Source organism: Patella vulgata, chromosome 2 (genome assembly GCF_932274485.2).
Source record: "Patella vulgata chromosome 2, xgPatVulg1.2, whole genome shotgun sequence".
NCBI classification, from domain to species: Eukaryota; Metazoa; Mollusca; class Gastropoda; family Patellidae; genus Patella; species Patella vulgata.
The window spans coordinates 51,983,442-51,999,866 of record NC_065880.2 but is presented as its reverse complement, the minus strand read 5'-3'; the positions used below and the strand labels follow the sequence as shown (position 1 = coordinate 51,999,866).

Below are 16,425 nucleotides of genomic sequence, written 5' to 3'. Positions count from 1 at the left end.
TCAACACACGATTCAACACATTTAACGGGTTAAACAACGCACAATACACACCAAGCTGTTGGATTATAATAGCTTTAAGTGGCAATATAGAACTGGTCAACGTGTGTACATACTCGAGCTTTTTCCAGAATAACCAAGCTTCAAATTGGGTTTAATTAAGCATAACGCATATAATTATCGAATTAGACTAGTCGACCTATGACTTTCAATGGAATCAGTATCATTAAAATTCACATCCATGTTTGTTTCTATACAAGTACGAGGGTACCATAGACCAGGAACCGAACCTGACGTAATCGTCGCCATCTTGGAATTATGATGATACGTCAAAGTCCGTCAATCGATGAACAATTGTCCAAGGAACAAGCATGCCAAATTTCATGTAGACCCATAACATACTTTTTCAAACAGCGTCGCCCCAAGAACAACAACTATGACATTATGGTGTTACCTACTGAAGCTGTCGCATATTGGTTAGCGGCACCAAATAAATAATTTAACAGTATACCGTGTGTCACACCAGCAAAACTATGGATTATGGAAGACTATCCTGGTCACAGGCTTCAAAATCTTCAATATGACAGTACAGTGACACTGGTGGACACTATCCGGTGTCGCAGCTCCCAGATCGACGTATGTGACACTAGCGTGTGTCACACATCCACTCTGGACTATCTAAGCTTCACACTCTGACTTCTTTTTACTGTAATAGTCAATTAAACTCTTGAACATTGTATTGCTCTAAAATTCCTGTTAATATTAGAGGTATCTACAAGACACTACACACACAGTTATGATATCATAAAATCCACCGTACCACAACACAACTTTACATTATAAAAGCATAAGTTATTTTATCTAAAAACTTGAAATAATGTATTTCTGCCCTCTCCCAGTCCGCTCTCACAGGCTGGTAAGATCCAAAGCTACCTCCTAAGGTCTACATGATTGTCTGTCTCCGCGTCTCCGGCCGAGACGGCTTATGGTATGTCTTTCCCTCTGATAACCGCATGATGATCTACAGGCTTGTTGTTGTTGCTCGTGGTGGTGTCTAACGTCCGCTTCCACCGATGATGATATCACAGGCAAGTTTTGGATCACTAGACATTTTGGCTTTATTAACCGACTTTAATAAATCATATTTCGTTCTAAATGGTGGCGGGTAATGACGTCAAAATCCGTCTGAGAAAAAAGCCTCATCATTGGTTAAATGATTGTTTTAAGGTCATTAATAGACTATTCTACAACATACATTAAAAGATTGATTATTTAACTGTTTATAGACTTCAAACACATGCATGGCCTACAGCTTAAAATTCTTTAGAATAACTCAAGGCATTAGAACTAGTAAAAGGTGATATAATTTATGCCATCTATCAATAAACAATCTGTCAGTTTTATAGTATATAAAATAAGAATAATATATGGGTACATACTCCCATAAAACAAAAGTTGTAAGGAAAATATATTTAGTTCTTCATGAAGTGAAAATGAGCGGAACATAAAACTGACATTTGAGTGAAGGAAAGATACCCTTGGAAATGTCGACTTCAATAATTTTCTAGAAACTTAACATTTTCTCGGTATTCAATAATGCTTACAGGTATGCACATTAAAGTCCCAACATGCAAGAATACAAGTTAAATATAGAGTACAGGATCATACTATATATATATAAAAAAGGACTGTTTAACAAAGGATTGAAATTTTACTGAAATGTTCTCGTTCCTTGATTATTGTATGAAAATAATTTTTATTAGTTTGAGAATAGGTTGTTTTGTCAGAGAAAACCCGTCTCGTTAGACACGCCTCCCCCGGCCTATTACGTCTTTATCCAATCGTTGCATTTAGCTGTAAGTATGGATTCTTCCTTCAGAGAACCAATAACAAAAGGCACGAACAAACAGAAGTAAAGATGAAATAAACTTTCATACCGGACTAGAAGAAGAAATGGAAGGAAGAATGGACCAGGCTCTATACTCACCAACAAACCCCAAGGAAGAGTTGCACCGCCCTGTCATTCAACCGGGCAAATCGACCAGACCGACAGAAACTATGTATATATAATATGTAATTGTCTGCGATATCACATCGGTGAAAGCGGAGGTTAAATAAAGCTATTTTACACACACACACACACCCACGCACACACACACAGAGCTGTAAGTAGTGAGGGGTGGGGGTGAATGGCCGAATGGTTAGCATGTGCGCGCTATATCATAAGGCCTGTCTTTAAGTCAACTGGCGTGGTCTCGATTCCCCGGTTGTGCGTAACAAGGAGTAGGGTTGCCTTTCCAACCTCGCGGGGTTTTTTCGGGTCCTCCGGTTTCCTCCCACCGCTAAAGACCCCTACGCGCAAGCGATTTATTGAAATAAAATTGAAATAAAATGACCTAGTTTGTTCCGAGTGGACGTTAAATCCCATTTCTCTCCCTCTCTTCTGTAAGTAGTGAGAGACATCATGCACTAAGCAGGTTATGTTCGCTCTTTCAAGCTTATCCGATACCAACTTTCGTTGTTTAAAAGCTCTAATAACTAACAAATTTCCGATGTATTATCTTTTATCCGTTTAATGCTCTACATAACTTCAAATGATCGTTCACGGTTTTTAATGTGATACGGTTTTGCGCTCAGAACCATAAGGTCCATTTCCCATCTTATACTTTCTTAAAAAGGTAAATTGTTCAATTTAACAATTTATTGATCTACTGATAACGTCTCAATGTAATAGAATGGAATGCCGTGGGCTTCCATGCCTCATAAATCTTTGCTTGGAACATATTGAGAATAATATACGATATTTTTAAACTGCGGGTGGTGGTGTCTGTCCGGACATCGTCGTTTCCGTCTACTCTTTTTCCAATTCCAACTGCAAAGGGATCTTTTCTGTGCGATACCAATTTTTGGACTGGACTTCCAATCCTCGCCGTTAGACACATTTTCCTTGTGGTTCGTGAAAATTGGGTTTGGTACCAAAAAAAAAACAACCCAGATTGACTATGTATTGAAATCCAAACATCAGTATCTCAATCAATATCCACCAAATTTAATGAAATCCAAACTCTTAATAGCATGCTTGTAGACATCGTGCCAATACCAATTCTTAAACGACCCGTCACTTTAATAGCAGGGGGTAATACTTTTGTAACTGTATGTCATCTTTGCATTGGAAGTTAAGTCAATTTAAAAGTTTATTTGTTTTTATTTGAAGACAGAGTAATTAAGGGAAGAATGATGCTAATTGCATTAAAACTTGAACCCAATATGCTAGATGTAAATGTTACTTGTTGAACATTACACCGAGTATTTCCTTTCCTTAACCAACAGATAAAGAACAGATTCTTTCTTTGTTCTGTACAGGCGATTAAAATTATTTACGTGTTGAATGAAGTCACGTAATATTATTCCCTATGTAAATTGCAGGTTAACATGTATGAAAATGACATCTCTCAAATCAACAGAGTGACAAAATTATATATAAAAACTTTCTCTTAAACTTCTTATTCGTTGAAAACATTTACGTTTCAAGGGCAATTAAAATAATCTATAAATATAAAGATTTTAAGTATCCTTTCCGTTTGTCAAGACATTCCTTAAACAAGGGCTTCCTTATCAATTAAGATATAGGAAAACTTCAATCTCAAGTGTAATTATGCAGTGTGATAAATGGTGTTAAAAAATGAAGAAAACGAAACTTACTTTATTATCAGCATGACACTAAATCAAATAAAGTCTCCGTGGTAAATGTCCCGGTAAATGTCACGGTATCTTCTTTGACAGTAAAAAGTAGAACTGAACAAAAAGTGACTACAGCATATCAAATAATTCTTCTTTCCAGGTTATATTTGCTGAATGCGGATACGCATGCGCATTTGAGCACGTGTCGAGAGAAAATCTGTCGTCTGCTATAGTCGAAATAACAGGTGCGACAGTACGACAGTATAAAGTGGAGTGTGTCAAGAAAGAAAGCAAAGTAGAGAAAATAATGGAATACAAAATTTAAGGTCCACTATCTTTTCACCAACAGAATTGTCTCTGGCTGGTTTCCCGATGAAGAAGCACCTTTGAGGTTTTTCAAGCCGAGTCAGTACTAATCAATTGGGACGAAAATTCGAGGTCCCGTGTAGGCTACACATTGGAACAAGTAAAATATACTTGGCTGTTGAAATTTGAAGAAGAATAGGCTAAAATATTATTCTCCGGGCAACTAAAAAAGAAAGGCTATTTGTGATCACAGCTCGGGGTTAGAATTGGGTTATGGATAGGGTTAGGGTAATTTTAATAATATTAGCTGCTCTTGGGTAGAGTTAGGGTAATCCTATATCATAATATTCTTTATTTGTAAATCTGTGTTTACTTATTTTATTTGTAAACACTGTGATTATGGGCTTTATTCGTAAACACTGTGGTTATGAGTTTTATTTGTAATTCACTTTTCACAGATCCGTTAATTTCGGGACCAATAATTTTATTTCAATAATTTGCTTAGGGGTCTTTGGCAGTGGAAAGAAATCGGAGGGTTCAGAGAAACCCAGTAGGTTGGGCAAGGTGATCCGGGGCGCGTAACACTATTTTATTAGTGATATTAGAAATCAGTTTCTTACATAAAGGGTTTATTTACATCGGGAACAGAGAGAGAGAGAGAAATGGGGTTTAACGTCCACTCGACACAAACTATGTCATTTCGGGACTAACACGTGGTTCAATTTTATTTCCATAATTCGGTTACGCGTAGGGGTCTTTAGCAGTGGGAGGAAACCGGAGGACCCGGAGAAAACCCACGAGGTTGAACAGGCGACCCTACTCCTTGTCACGTACAACCGGGGAATCGAAACCACGCCAGTTGACTCAATGACAGACTTTATGATACAGCACGCACGTGCTTACCATTCAGCCATCCAACCCCCACAACGGGAACAGAAGATGAAGCAGCTACATAAATACAATTAACAGGAACATAAATTAATCGGGAGGCAAGAGGGACCCAATGGTACCTTTGCCCAATGGGGAAAGAATCGGTTCCCCCAATTGGACGGAATCTGATATCTGAAACCAACGACCCCCCCCCCCCCTGTGAACTACACCAGGAAACAATGGCATTAACTCCGTACATTAACAGACAACCATTGATCCACTCTTCTTCCTAGGCAGAGTGCTGAACTCGGGTGAGTCCATAAGCTCCTCCCTGCTCCTCTAACCAAGTCTCTAACGTCCGTAATTAAATACGTGTATATATGTATAGTGGACAGTATATCTTATATCGTAGATTAATAACGTATGCTGTTCAATGTGTTCAGACGTGGGGTTCAAATTGCTTCTATGCATTTAAATAAATACTTTACATGTATACAATATAATCTTAATATGATACAGGTTATGGAGCACTCTGTAAATGCATAGCACTACGGTTGAATTGTAACCTGTGAAAATTTTATCCCCGAAAATCTGAATGAGCAACATACCTACAATCTATCAAGTAGTTTAGTTTCAATTAATGGCGTCAATCAATATAAAGTCGAACATAACAATAGACTAGCGTGAAAATAAAATACCCTTCTACCCCCCCCCCCCCGCCATCCTTCCTCGTTTATTAGTTGATTACGACCGAAGTGAAGAATTCTGGTTACGCTGACCTCGTGTCCTTTAAACACCTCGATCACGATTTAACATGTAGGTAAAGAGGTAGATGTGGGAATCTATCTCTATTTAATGTTAGAAGAAGAGATAAAGACATCCCTAGATTAACACAAGAACATCAATTTTATGTGCACTTAGGGTTGCTGGTCCCTGTTAAAAAGTCAAACAGAACATTCCTCACATGACAGGTAGATTTAATCAAAGTGTTTCTAGGCACACACCATAGACATGTATAAAATCACAAAAGTAAAAGCATTCTGTTCAGTTAACATTGACTTTTAATATATTAATATAGCTAAGTTTTATTTTAAAAAGTCCTTTCCAATCCCCTACCCCCACCCCAACTCATATTAGTCTAAAAAAAAAACAGGAACTTTAGCTATCATTTAAAATTCCAATAATTCCTTATACATGTGGTGTCCCATACTCAGTTGATTACCAAATGCCCGCTTAAACAATAAATTCAATCATTTAAGTCGCGATGGATCAGTGAGTAAGACGTTGGATCGCTAACCTGAAGGTTCCGTTTTCGATCCCTGTGTTGTCCGAAAGTTCATCGGAATTTTCCGGCGTGATTCACCCTTGTCAGTGGTGAAGGACGTATTGGCGTCCACGTAAAATAACTCTTAGTGCTGTATACCCGTATGTCCTTCTTGATTAGCCCTACAGTCGGTGCAAAAGAGTAGTACGTTAAATCCCCATTTCATTTCATTTCTGTATTTTGCGAGTTGTCCTTCCACGTCCATTTAAATAAAGTACTTTGCTTTGCCAATGCACCGACAATGAAGAAAAATGTTTATCTTTCTTCCAGTATAGGAACATTACAATTGAAGTACAAAAGTCACTGAAAGATACATAAAAGAAATAGGTACAATACTAGAACGTACGCTAAAACCACAAGTTTAAGAATATAATCATGGTAAAGGTCGCAACATTTCTTACATGATACAAATTGGAGAAACCATAATAAGCACGCAATACGTTTACTTTCGCTCATGTCACCTGCAACATTTTAAACATAACTAAAATATCTACGACCACGGAAAGTAGTAAAAGTCACACGAAGACAAAATATTCTTTGTACTTCTACTTGTTGTAATAATTTCAAACATGTATTTGTTTTAAAAGAAGAAAAATATCAGAAACGTCTTCTTAGTTACTTAAGCAAACAATTTTTGTGTTACTATACATTTTCTCCGCTAAGAGTAGAATCTTTCTTTTTTTTCTTATCCTTTATAATATTACCGATTCTCTTTGTATGCATTAAGTTACAGATAAATAAAAGTCAATTCAAAACGTATATAAATGTAACCCACTCAGGGCGGTAACTAGCTCAACGCAACGAGGGGGTGGGGTGGGGTGGGAAGTGTTTTCAGGGGTGTGGTAAATTTGACGGACAATGTATATCTATTGTCGACAATTTTTTCACAGGGATGGGGGGGGGGGGACTTTTTTTGCAGGGGCCTGAACTCAACAATTATAAATAAAGTTGGAAATATGTAAATTATATTTAAGTAAGAAAATTGGGTGCAGAAACACTGTTATTAATTTCAGAAAAACGATTTGCAGGTAGTGCAAATGAGGCATATATACGCCTAGCCTTCTTTAAATAAAATATTGCTAGGTCAGGTTAAAGTAGGCTATCAAAGTAAAGACAGCATTACAAGGTATTATCACAGTCAATAAAATTTAAATTTATAGATAGCATCTACTAAAATACCTCACAGGGTTCCAGATCTATCGACTGCGGAAGATCAGGTTCAATAAAACATGACTTAAATTGTGATTATTATCTGTCTTATTAAACTATGAATAAATAAATAAATATCCACAAAATAGGGAGAATTTTATAAAATTGAACATTTGGCATTATTTTAAGACAAAAGTTGGATTTCCCGACTGTTTTCGATAATTTACGACTGCGTGATTAAGAAGTGAATCATTTAACAATCAATAATGTTATATATTTATTTTCAACCTGCTTCCAAATTTGGTTTTCCATTTTTCAATACCGGTAACGTATAATTCTAACTTTGATAGGAATGTCGCATAGGGTAATTTGTAATTATATAAAATTAAAGAACGCGTTTGGCGCAACATTTTAATATTTGAAAGATTCTTAGCACAACTAATTTTTTAATGTCGCTTTCAGTGAAAACAAGCCCATGTCAATTTGCTCTCATTCCACACCGTCACATAGACTTATATCTAATATTTTATAGTTATTGTGATTGGTGATACATATTTACGTATCGTAAAACTAAGGTTATGTGCTCGACTAGAACTGATTTGTGAATATCGGTGATCTGATGACATGGTACAGTAAACAATCTATTTAATATATTATAGCAAGACTTTGTTTACAGTTTTTATTTACTGACATGTTTGGTTTATATTTAGAATTCATCAAAGAAATATACATTAAATAAACATTAAACATGTGTATATATATATTATAGATAACCGAGAAATTAACTTGTAAATCCACCATTGTGTGATGAAAGTTACATGGACATTTCTTCTATTTTCGATGTTTCCTTGGCGTTACCAAATGTACAATAATAAAATCACAAATTAAATTCTTTAAATTAAATCTACGACTATAGACAACGTTGAGCAAACAAAACCTAGAAAGCTATTGGTGTTCTACTGTGGTTGGTTCTTGGCCGAATCTTGTCTTGATGCAGTGACTTAAACTTGATAATGATGGCAGCCTTTATCTATGGTATTGGTGTTCCGCGTGGTCTAAAGTTTGGACAATCTTGTTCACCTTTAATACCGCGTCCTACATTATTTTTTCACTAGAAGCAAAGTCGTCATTATACGTAGAAGCAAAGTCGTCATTATACGTTTCAAAATAAAGGAAATGGGGCAGTGTTTTTTGTTTGTTTGGGTTTTTTTTTTTTTTTTTTGGGGGGGGGGGGGGGTACCTCTATTAGTCGCTCATCCACAGATTTACTTTGAATTTAGGCCGACAGGTTTACATTACGGTTCTTCAAACGGTATTTATTTAACAAAATATATATCTTTGATAAAACTCTGATACATGAATTTCAATATTGGTTTAAATAATATAAATTTGAGAGTACGGGGTTAAGGATACCATTTTATTTATAGTTAAACCTTGCGGCGGTGTGTCACCAGATAATCTATTGTCATTATGCTAATAAACTAATAGCTAGCTGTAAGGCGTTCAATTGACTTACTGCATTTACTGTAGGGTGAAATGTATCGTGTGCGGTAACAATGTTTACTTTATGGGGTTGATTGCGTGTATATAGGAAAGTGGTGGACCATTTTGAAACTGATAAGAATTTTAATCAATTTTTAAAAGTTTAAAAACAAATAAAGCAGTTTAAAGAAACTGCACATAAAACTATTAAACATGCATTATGCAAGAGCTAAATCTGATTATTGCAAGTCTTAATTTAGGCTTCAGATGGTATAGAAATGATAAATTAGATCTTTATTTAAACAACAAGACCAAAATCAACTCTGTAGATCCACGGATGGCTCGGCTACAGCTCGGATTTAAATAGGATTTCACTAATTGATTAAATCAAATAAGGGGTAACCTGATGAAAATACGTCAGTTAGATCGAGGCTAAATGATAGAGTGTACTTAGCGAGGCCGCTGTAAAGCCTTTCGGTATGCCATTGAAAACTTTACTTGATAATCGAGATATGTAGGTGGAGTTAACGCCTGTCAATCAAACGATCAGCGAAGGTGAAGACACAATTCGCTACCATTTCTAAGCAAATATTACAACGATGATAACTATGTTCAGAATAAAGTAATTTGACTGAATTTTTCAATATATTCTTCTTTCATCATCTACTTTTGAACTGTTATAGCAAGAATGGCCAACTCTCTATAAAAATCTCCCATAATGTATCTTTAAACTTTCGATATTATGAATCTTATAGGGCATTGCATTTTGCCCTAAGGGGAGTTTATTACTATGGATGTATAATAATTCAATGTTCAGAGCAATAATATAAATAAGCAGACACTTACTGATTTGTGAATCAGTATCGGGTTTGTAATAAATAGTCTTGGCAATTAAACATACATTAGGAAACTAAATATGCCCATTGCAAATTATTTCCCTTTGGCCTGAAATCATTGTCTAAATTATTAGTTAGACATCTATTAACTTATCAAGACCATAACCAACCCTCGATGCCATCGCTAGCCTATGATATTTAGCTGATTGGGATACATTTTTTGGAAAATAATTAAACGTAAAACTGGATAATTGAGACTTTGTTTTTCATCGAACCGAAAATTTAATAAATCGGTTCAGAGTTTGGAAATTAGACTTAATTTTTCAGCATATTCTATTTACGTTATTTATTTTTTGAACTCATCAGGTTAAAAGACAACGCGTAAATAAAATTCTGGGATTTCTAGTTTGTTGGGTGAAAGCGTAACTGCGTCTTCTGGTCGATCTAATACAAAACACAAGATAGCGCAAATGGCGACTTTATAAGATGGGAATATCACACAGCTAACCATTGTTGCGATAAGGTGGCACATGTATTAGTATTACCAAGTGAAGTAACTATTTAAATGCAACTGCGTATTACTCTACAGCGATGAACAATGTTTTTGTCTGATTTAAATGATTCGTGGGCGTTATGATCATAAACACCTATTCGTAAACAAAAATGAAGCAATATGTGTGGTCGCTATATGAACGTATCAATACATTCAAAGATGTAAAATATGCCACTGTATAACAATTACGTGTGTGATGTCAATGAAAGCCGGCTAGCTTATGTAGAACGTTCGGGGATTAACGATACGCTATACTAACCTATATCAAACAATAATCTTATAATATCTGAAATTTAAAAAGATGGAACAGAATAACATCTTCTTGAAACAGAATAACATCTTCTTGAAACAGAGTAACATCTTCTTGAAACAGAATAACATTTTCAAAGTTTATGGAAAATATATTTTGAATGTGAATCGTGATCGAAGTAACGTTGGTGGTTCTGTATGACCATACAAACGAAAACATTCTACTCACACAAAAGAAAGAAAATGGACAACCTTTTTAAACATACAAATCTAATTCATTAGCAATGTGCCCATCCAACGATTTATTTTATCCTCAAAAACGCCCCAAAGACTAAGCATTTTAAAATGTGTTTGGAGAAAAATGGCACTACATTATGTTCATGGTTAAAGGGTCGTCCAAATTTCATCATAGACTTGTATCACTCAAATCTTGCTTAAAAATATGTTTAAACATATCTATTTCTTCTCCGTCGCGAGTTATCGCAGACACCGAGGAAGGAATATTCCTTGCACCAATACTAGGATCTGACATTAAACTTATCGATTCGAATGTTTCCGATAAGGATGACTGTGCTGGTCTCTCTGCAGAACAAGGTCGGCCTGTTGTACCCGTGTCTACGTTTGGAACTCCAACATTGTTTCTTGTTGACCATTCACTTGGTGCGGCATCTGAGGTAGTGTCCAGATTACTGCTTCCCTTCCATTGATTTTTGGTGTTCATAGTCGCAGTTTCAGAACCTTCTCTTGTATTCAAATATGAAACACTGTGGAAGTCACGGGACTGTGATGAGACATCAACGGATTGTGGTGCTGTGTTTCGTCTGGTATTAAACGGCGATCGCGATTTTATTGAAGACGTCAAACTTTGTCTTGTATTTATTGAATATGATGTTTGGGGATTCTGGAATTAAAAAAAAAACAAACAAAAAACATTAATCGATAAAGGTTATCCATTGTCAAATACCAATACACAGAAAACTGCACCATCGGAACATCGGAATCAATACTAACTTGTCCAATAAAATAGCTAGTTGATCAAGTTGACAAAATAAATAAATATACTTACAAACACAATCATTCGGGACGGAATTGATACTGGCATTCCATCGGGTCCACACATAAGATTAAGTGGTACAGGTAGCGATTCGGTCTGTAGGGTACCTGAATCTTGTGTCTGTTTTCTGTGGTCTCCTAAAGATGTGCTCACTGTTTGGTCTGTTTTGTTTTGAAAATGGGTGTCCAAAAATTCTGGAACATTTGGGACAACCTCTCCTGTTGGCAAAAGGTAACCCCCCTTTCGCAAAATATCCAATTGTATTGTCTCGTCAGATAAGTCGGGGCTTAGACAATTGCCAGAGTCAATGGTTTCTTGGTAAGAAATTAAATCAAAAACTGTAACCGCCCGTGTAGTTCTCCTAGCCCAGGGAATAAAGAATAAAACCAACGCTCCACAGATGACTGGAATACCTGCTATATGAAAAGCTATGTTATAATTCCCATAAAGATCGTACATTGATCCTGAAACAGAATTGGTAAAAATACATACAAAAACGAAAAAATTAAAGATGAGTTCACAATTTAGAATAGAGAAATTCTGTCTTTCAAGATAGGTAAATGTAGCTCATAGCCTCATATGAAATGTGGTTTAAAATCTTACTTTTCTGCACAAACTGAACTAGGACCTATGAAGTCGGGCAAACGCCGTGATGGTTGGTAATGTGGTCTACCCTTATTCCGATTTCAAACTTCAGGTGATCTTTAACGTATAGGATAGCCCTTAACGTAAAATAGCTAACATGATTTCTTGGTCAATCAGGCCAAATCATTAAAAATATTTTCGTAAGATGAAGCGGACGTCACATATAAACTATTTTTCTACTGTGGAACACAAAATAAGTTATATCTCAACAATGGCTTTATGTATATTAAAGACCTAAAAATTGAAATTGACTTACGCAAAACATATCAACATATTCACATATTTTTGGACAAATCAAAGCACTTCAGCCATTTAAACGTAACTTTTAATTATTGTTCGGAACTGATATACACAAATATGGCATCATTTAATAGGTGTGGGGCTTTTGTGGGAATTTTATCATATTTTTCCAAAGTTAACTCCGTTTACCGCCATTTTCTTGAATAACCAAAATTTCTATAATTAATTTGTAACTTGCCGTGGAAGTGATCGTAATGTTCCTTTACCTACTGTTTGTCCCCATTATAACCCACACCACGCTCAGTGTCGACAAACGCTGTAAAGGTATCGCATGATCTGCTGTCTAGTGCAAATTCCTTTCGTAATAGTTTACAATGCGCAACATGTAGGCAACAGTTCTAATTATCACGTAGACAGCTTTCGATCAGAAACTATAAAGACAGATACGTCCATGCTTATAAATAACACTTAGCCTACCTGCGACTGGTGGGCCGATGGTAAATGTAACAGAACTGACACAAACTAACATTCCCCATGCTAATATGGCATTTTTAACTCCAACTAGAGAACACGTGAGTATAGGTAGCAAAACCACATAACAACCATCTGAGAGTCCCAGGATTACAACAAATGTCATTACGCCACCAAAAGATCGTATGAGTGGTAAAATCATATATAGGGTTCCAGTTAATATCATACATAACTGATTTAGATGAAGACAATTCAAATAACCAGTTTGTACAATTTTACCAGAAACCAGTCTTCCTATGGTCGTAGAAGCACCTAAGGTCATAATAAAGTAAGAGGCTTGAACTGCCGGAATACCAACATCGATCCCATATGCTACCTGTAAAGAAAATATTCGGTAATATTACAAGTGGAGACAAGTATGATTATAGTTTTTTTCTTAACCCAACAATGTGTAAAGCCTTTAAAGATTTATTTTATATTTTAACTAATTTAATCTAAAGCTGTTTTATTAGCGACATTCTAATTAAAATTAGGGCATACTCTCAATTTGTTTGTTTTATTTTTTCTCTCATTTTTATGCAATTTACATTTACATTACAGCAAGGTCTAACTACATCTTCACGAAGTTTGTGTTCAAATGACATGACCAGACCTGATATCTAGGGAGCCACGGTGTTGGCCTAGAAAGAGGGATTTTCCGGAGTGGATTCTCCTTGTCAGTAGTGCAGTTGGAATTCGATATAAGAGTAGGCCGTAGCGCCGCTGTCCGGGCAAAATATCACTCATAGCACACACTGCATGGCGTATGTCCGTCTTCATTAGCCCAGTCGGAACAGACGAGCGTGATATGAGGGACAGCAATATAATTCCAACTGTCAAAGGTTTCTTTATGTGCACACCAACGTGTTCACAGGACCCCAGTTTTAACAGAGGTTGGGGCTTGATAGTTATGCTGGGCGGAACAACAAAAGTTAAAACCGGAACGAAATAGAGGTACCATTTCAGTGGGCTGATAATACTGATAATATCCGTTATCATTGTTTCGGGAATATGTTCTCCGTTATACTAGAACGAATATGATTAAAATAATTTGACGATTTGCATGATTACCATACTGTTCTTTTTCTTTAATTCCAGAAAGTGCTTTTCTTACCAAATGAACAAAAGGAATGTAATAACCAAACATTGCGAAGGATGTTGCTAAGGACCATAGCGCAAAGGACCTATTTCTCCATAAACTGCGAAAACTGGGTTTTTTCTGTTCTTTGTTTTGTAGTGATTGTTGGGTGTCGTTTTCCTTCTGAGGCACATCTTTGTCATTGGGCATCGGTCGAATGAAAACGTTAAGAAGGGCAACGCCAATGAAAATTGCCATTAGAACCCTAAAAGACATTCTCCAGCCAATGCTGTCGATCATCAACTGAGCACTCGGTGCCAGTATTAAGGTACCCATGCTACTTCCAGCGCAGATGAGTCCTGTTGCCCACCCAAGATGCTTATCAAAATATTCATTAGATAAAATCATTGCACAGTTGATAACAAAACTTGATCCTATTCCATATAAAAGTGAAAAGCTGACATACAACACGTTCATCGTTTCAACATACGAGGATATTAAAAGTGAACTTGCGCACACCAAGCATCCAGTAAACATGGCTGCCCTGTTGCTGAATCGAACGACAAAGAAACCAGTGACTGGACCAAATAGCTTCATTATACCATAAGTTAACGATCCTAACCATGCTGAAATAAAAAAAAATAAACAGCACAGATCTAGATCGATATGTATGTGATTTCCTCGTCATTGTTTTAAATTTGGTAGTCTTTGTAAGTTTGTAACATTGCTATGAAGTAGATCTACCGGTATGGAAATATAATTTCTTTTTAAAAGGCTTCTATGGACTATTATACCTAAAACCCAAATTGTCGTTCAGAAAATGATATGGGGTTTAACGCCCTACTTTCCTGCATCAGTTTTTCAGAGATTCGTGAAATTGGGTGGTAGGCCTACACCAAATCAAAACAAAATCGTAATGACTGAACGACAATGGGTATTTTACAGCTGAAATTATAATAATTCTTTTTTAAAGTACATTTCTTAAAGGTTTTTAGCATGCAGTTGAAAATTAACCGAGGCCTTGTAACCCACAGCACAGGTTATTTCTTTGTAATGAAAAGAAAATTAAAATTGGCAGACAGGGTGTCCGTGTTTTATTTTGATTTCAAGAAAGTTAAATTAACACACCTGCTTGCGATTGGGAAGAATTAAAATCTTTAACAAATTCTACAAAATATACTCCGAAAATTTGTAGTAGTCCACAAATAAATACTTGATCTATGACAGCACAAATACAAGCTATCCATGCGTATTTGCTGTCTATGATGTCCTCTCTGGTCAGTTTTGGCTTGCTGTGTTCTTCGGGTGCCAGAAAATCATTTTTCACTAATACCTTCTGTAAGGAAGCCATGGTTATTAAATCATCTCCATAGTCATATCAACGTGTGAACAGAAAATGGATTTGTTTCGCTTTATGTTGTCATGTTATTATGACGTAACAATGCTTAAAAGCTACCATGACGTAGACCTTTAGCTGACTTTTAAAAAGGGATAATTGTCCAAAATATAATTACATGTACTTGTAAGCCATTAAGTGGTAAATGATATGCAGCGCAAGGGAGAAAACTATGTCAAACTAGAAATCTATATTAGTTGGACACAGATCACCAAATATTACAAGGGCCAAAGTTATTTTTAGTCTATCTCTCCCTTTCCCTTTTTCCCCCTTTTGCATGGCGATTTTTGTTGACTTTTTGGTGTAGAATCGAAAAAAAAAAGGTTTGAAAATACATTTTCTGCCAGGTTTTGGTGAATATTCATGATTTTGAGGCGGAAGGATACAAGAGTTGTAAGGTTGGTTACGTTGAAATGTAGGGCCGGAAATTGCATGTTTACTTGTCTCTACTTCCAGCTTGTGTATCTCAAGTTTTTCATGGTGAACCTCATACATGCTTTTGGGCAAGAATTTGCCACATGTAGCTCCTTCTGTGGCAGAAAGCGTTCTACCCAACGAAAATTTGGTAAAAAGTTAGAGCCGGTCTAAGAGACGAGAATTAACATTAAAGTCAATGGGGAAATAATTAGTGATCTGTGGCCTGTCTAAACAGCATTTGGCGTATCCGATCTGTGGCTGCCCTGGCAAATTTTTGTAATTTAATTCTATCGAAGCTAGTCTAAAATCATTCATTTAATCGAGCCAAGACAGGGTCCTGCCAACACATAAATTGTGGTATATCAATGTTCCCTAGATAAGCTAGATATTACAATCGACACTCATTCCACCCCAAACATCTTTTGTTGGCCTTATACCGATTTTTACGGCAAGTTCTATTCTATAGGGTCGTTTCTAATCTCACTCATTCTAGCCTATAGTAGGCCTATTTAGCCTACATGGATAGGCCCTACATCCACGCATTATATCTGGTCATTGATAGTTCCCCCAAGTGTATCAGAAGATATGTTTTTTCTTGCCTATAAATGTCTTTTTCATGCAAAAAATAACACATTTCC

General features: G+C 36.2%; 1 protein-coding gene across 1 annotated transcript in view; it reads right to left on the bottom strand.

Moving 5' to 3' along the window:
• Positions 1 to 3,839, bottom strand: part of LOC126810207 (class A basic helix-loop-helix protein 15) — a 100,734-nt gene extending 96,895 nt beyond the window's left edge. Inside the window, exon 1 of the mRNA XM_050535162.2 lies at positions 3,700 to 3,839. The gene's annotated coding sequence lies outside the window, so the exon portion shown is untranslated. The remainder of the gene's footprint in view (positions 1 to 3,699) is intronic.
• Between the last annotated feature and the right edge of the window lie 12,586 nt (positions 3,840 to 16,425).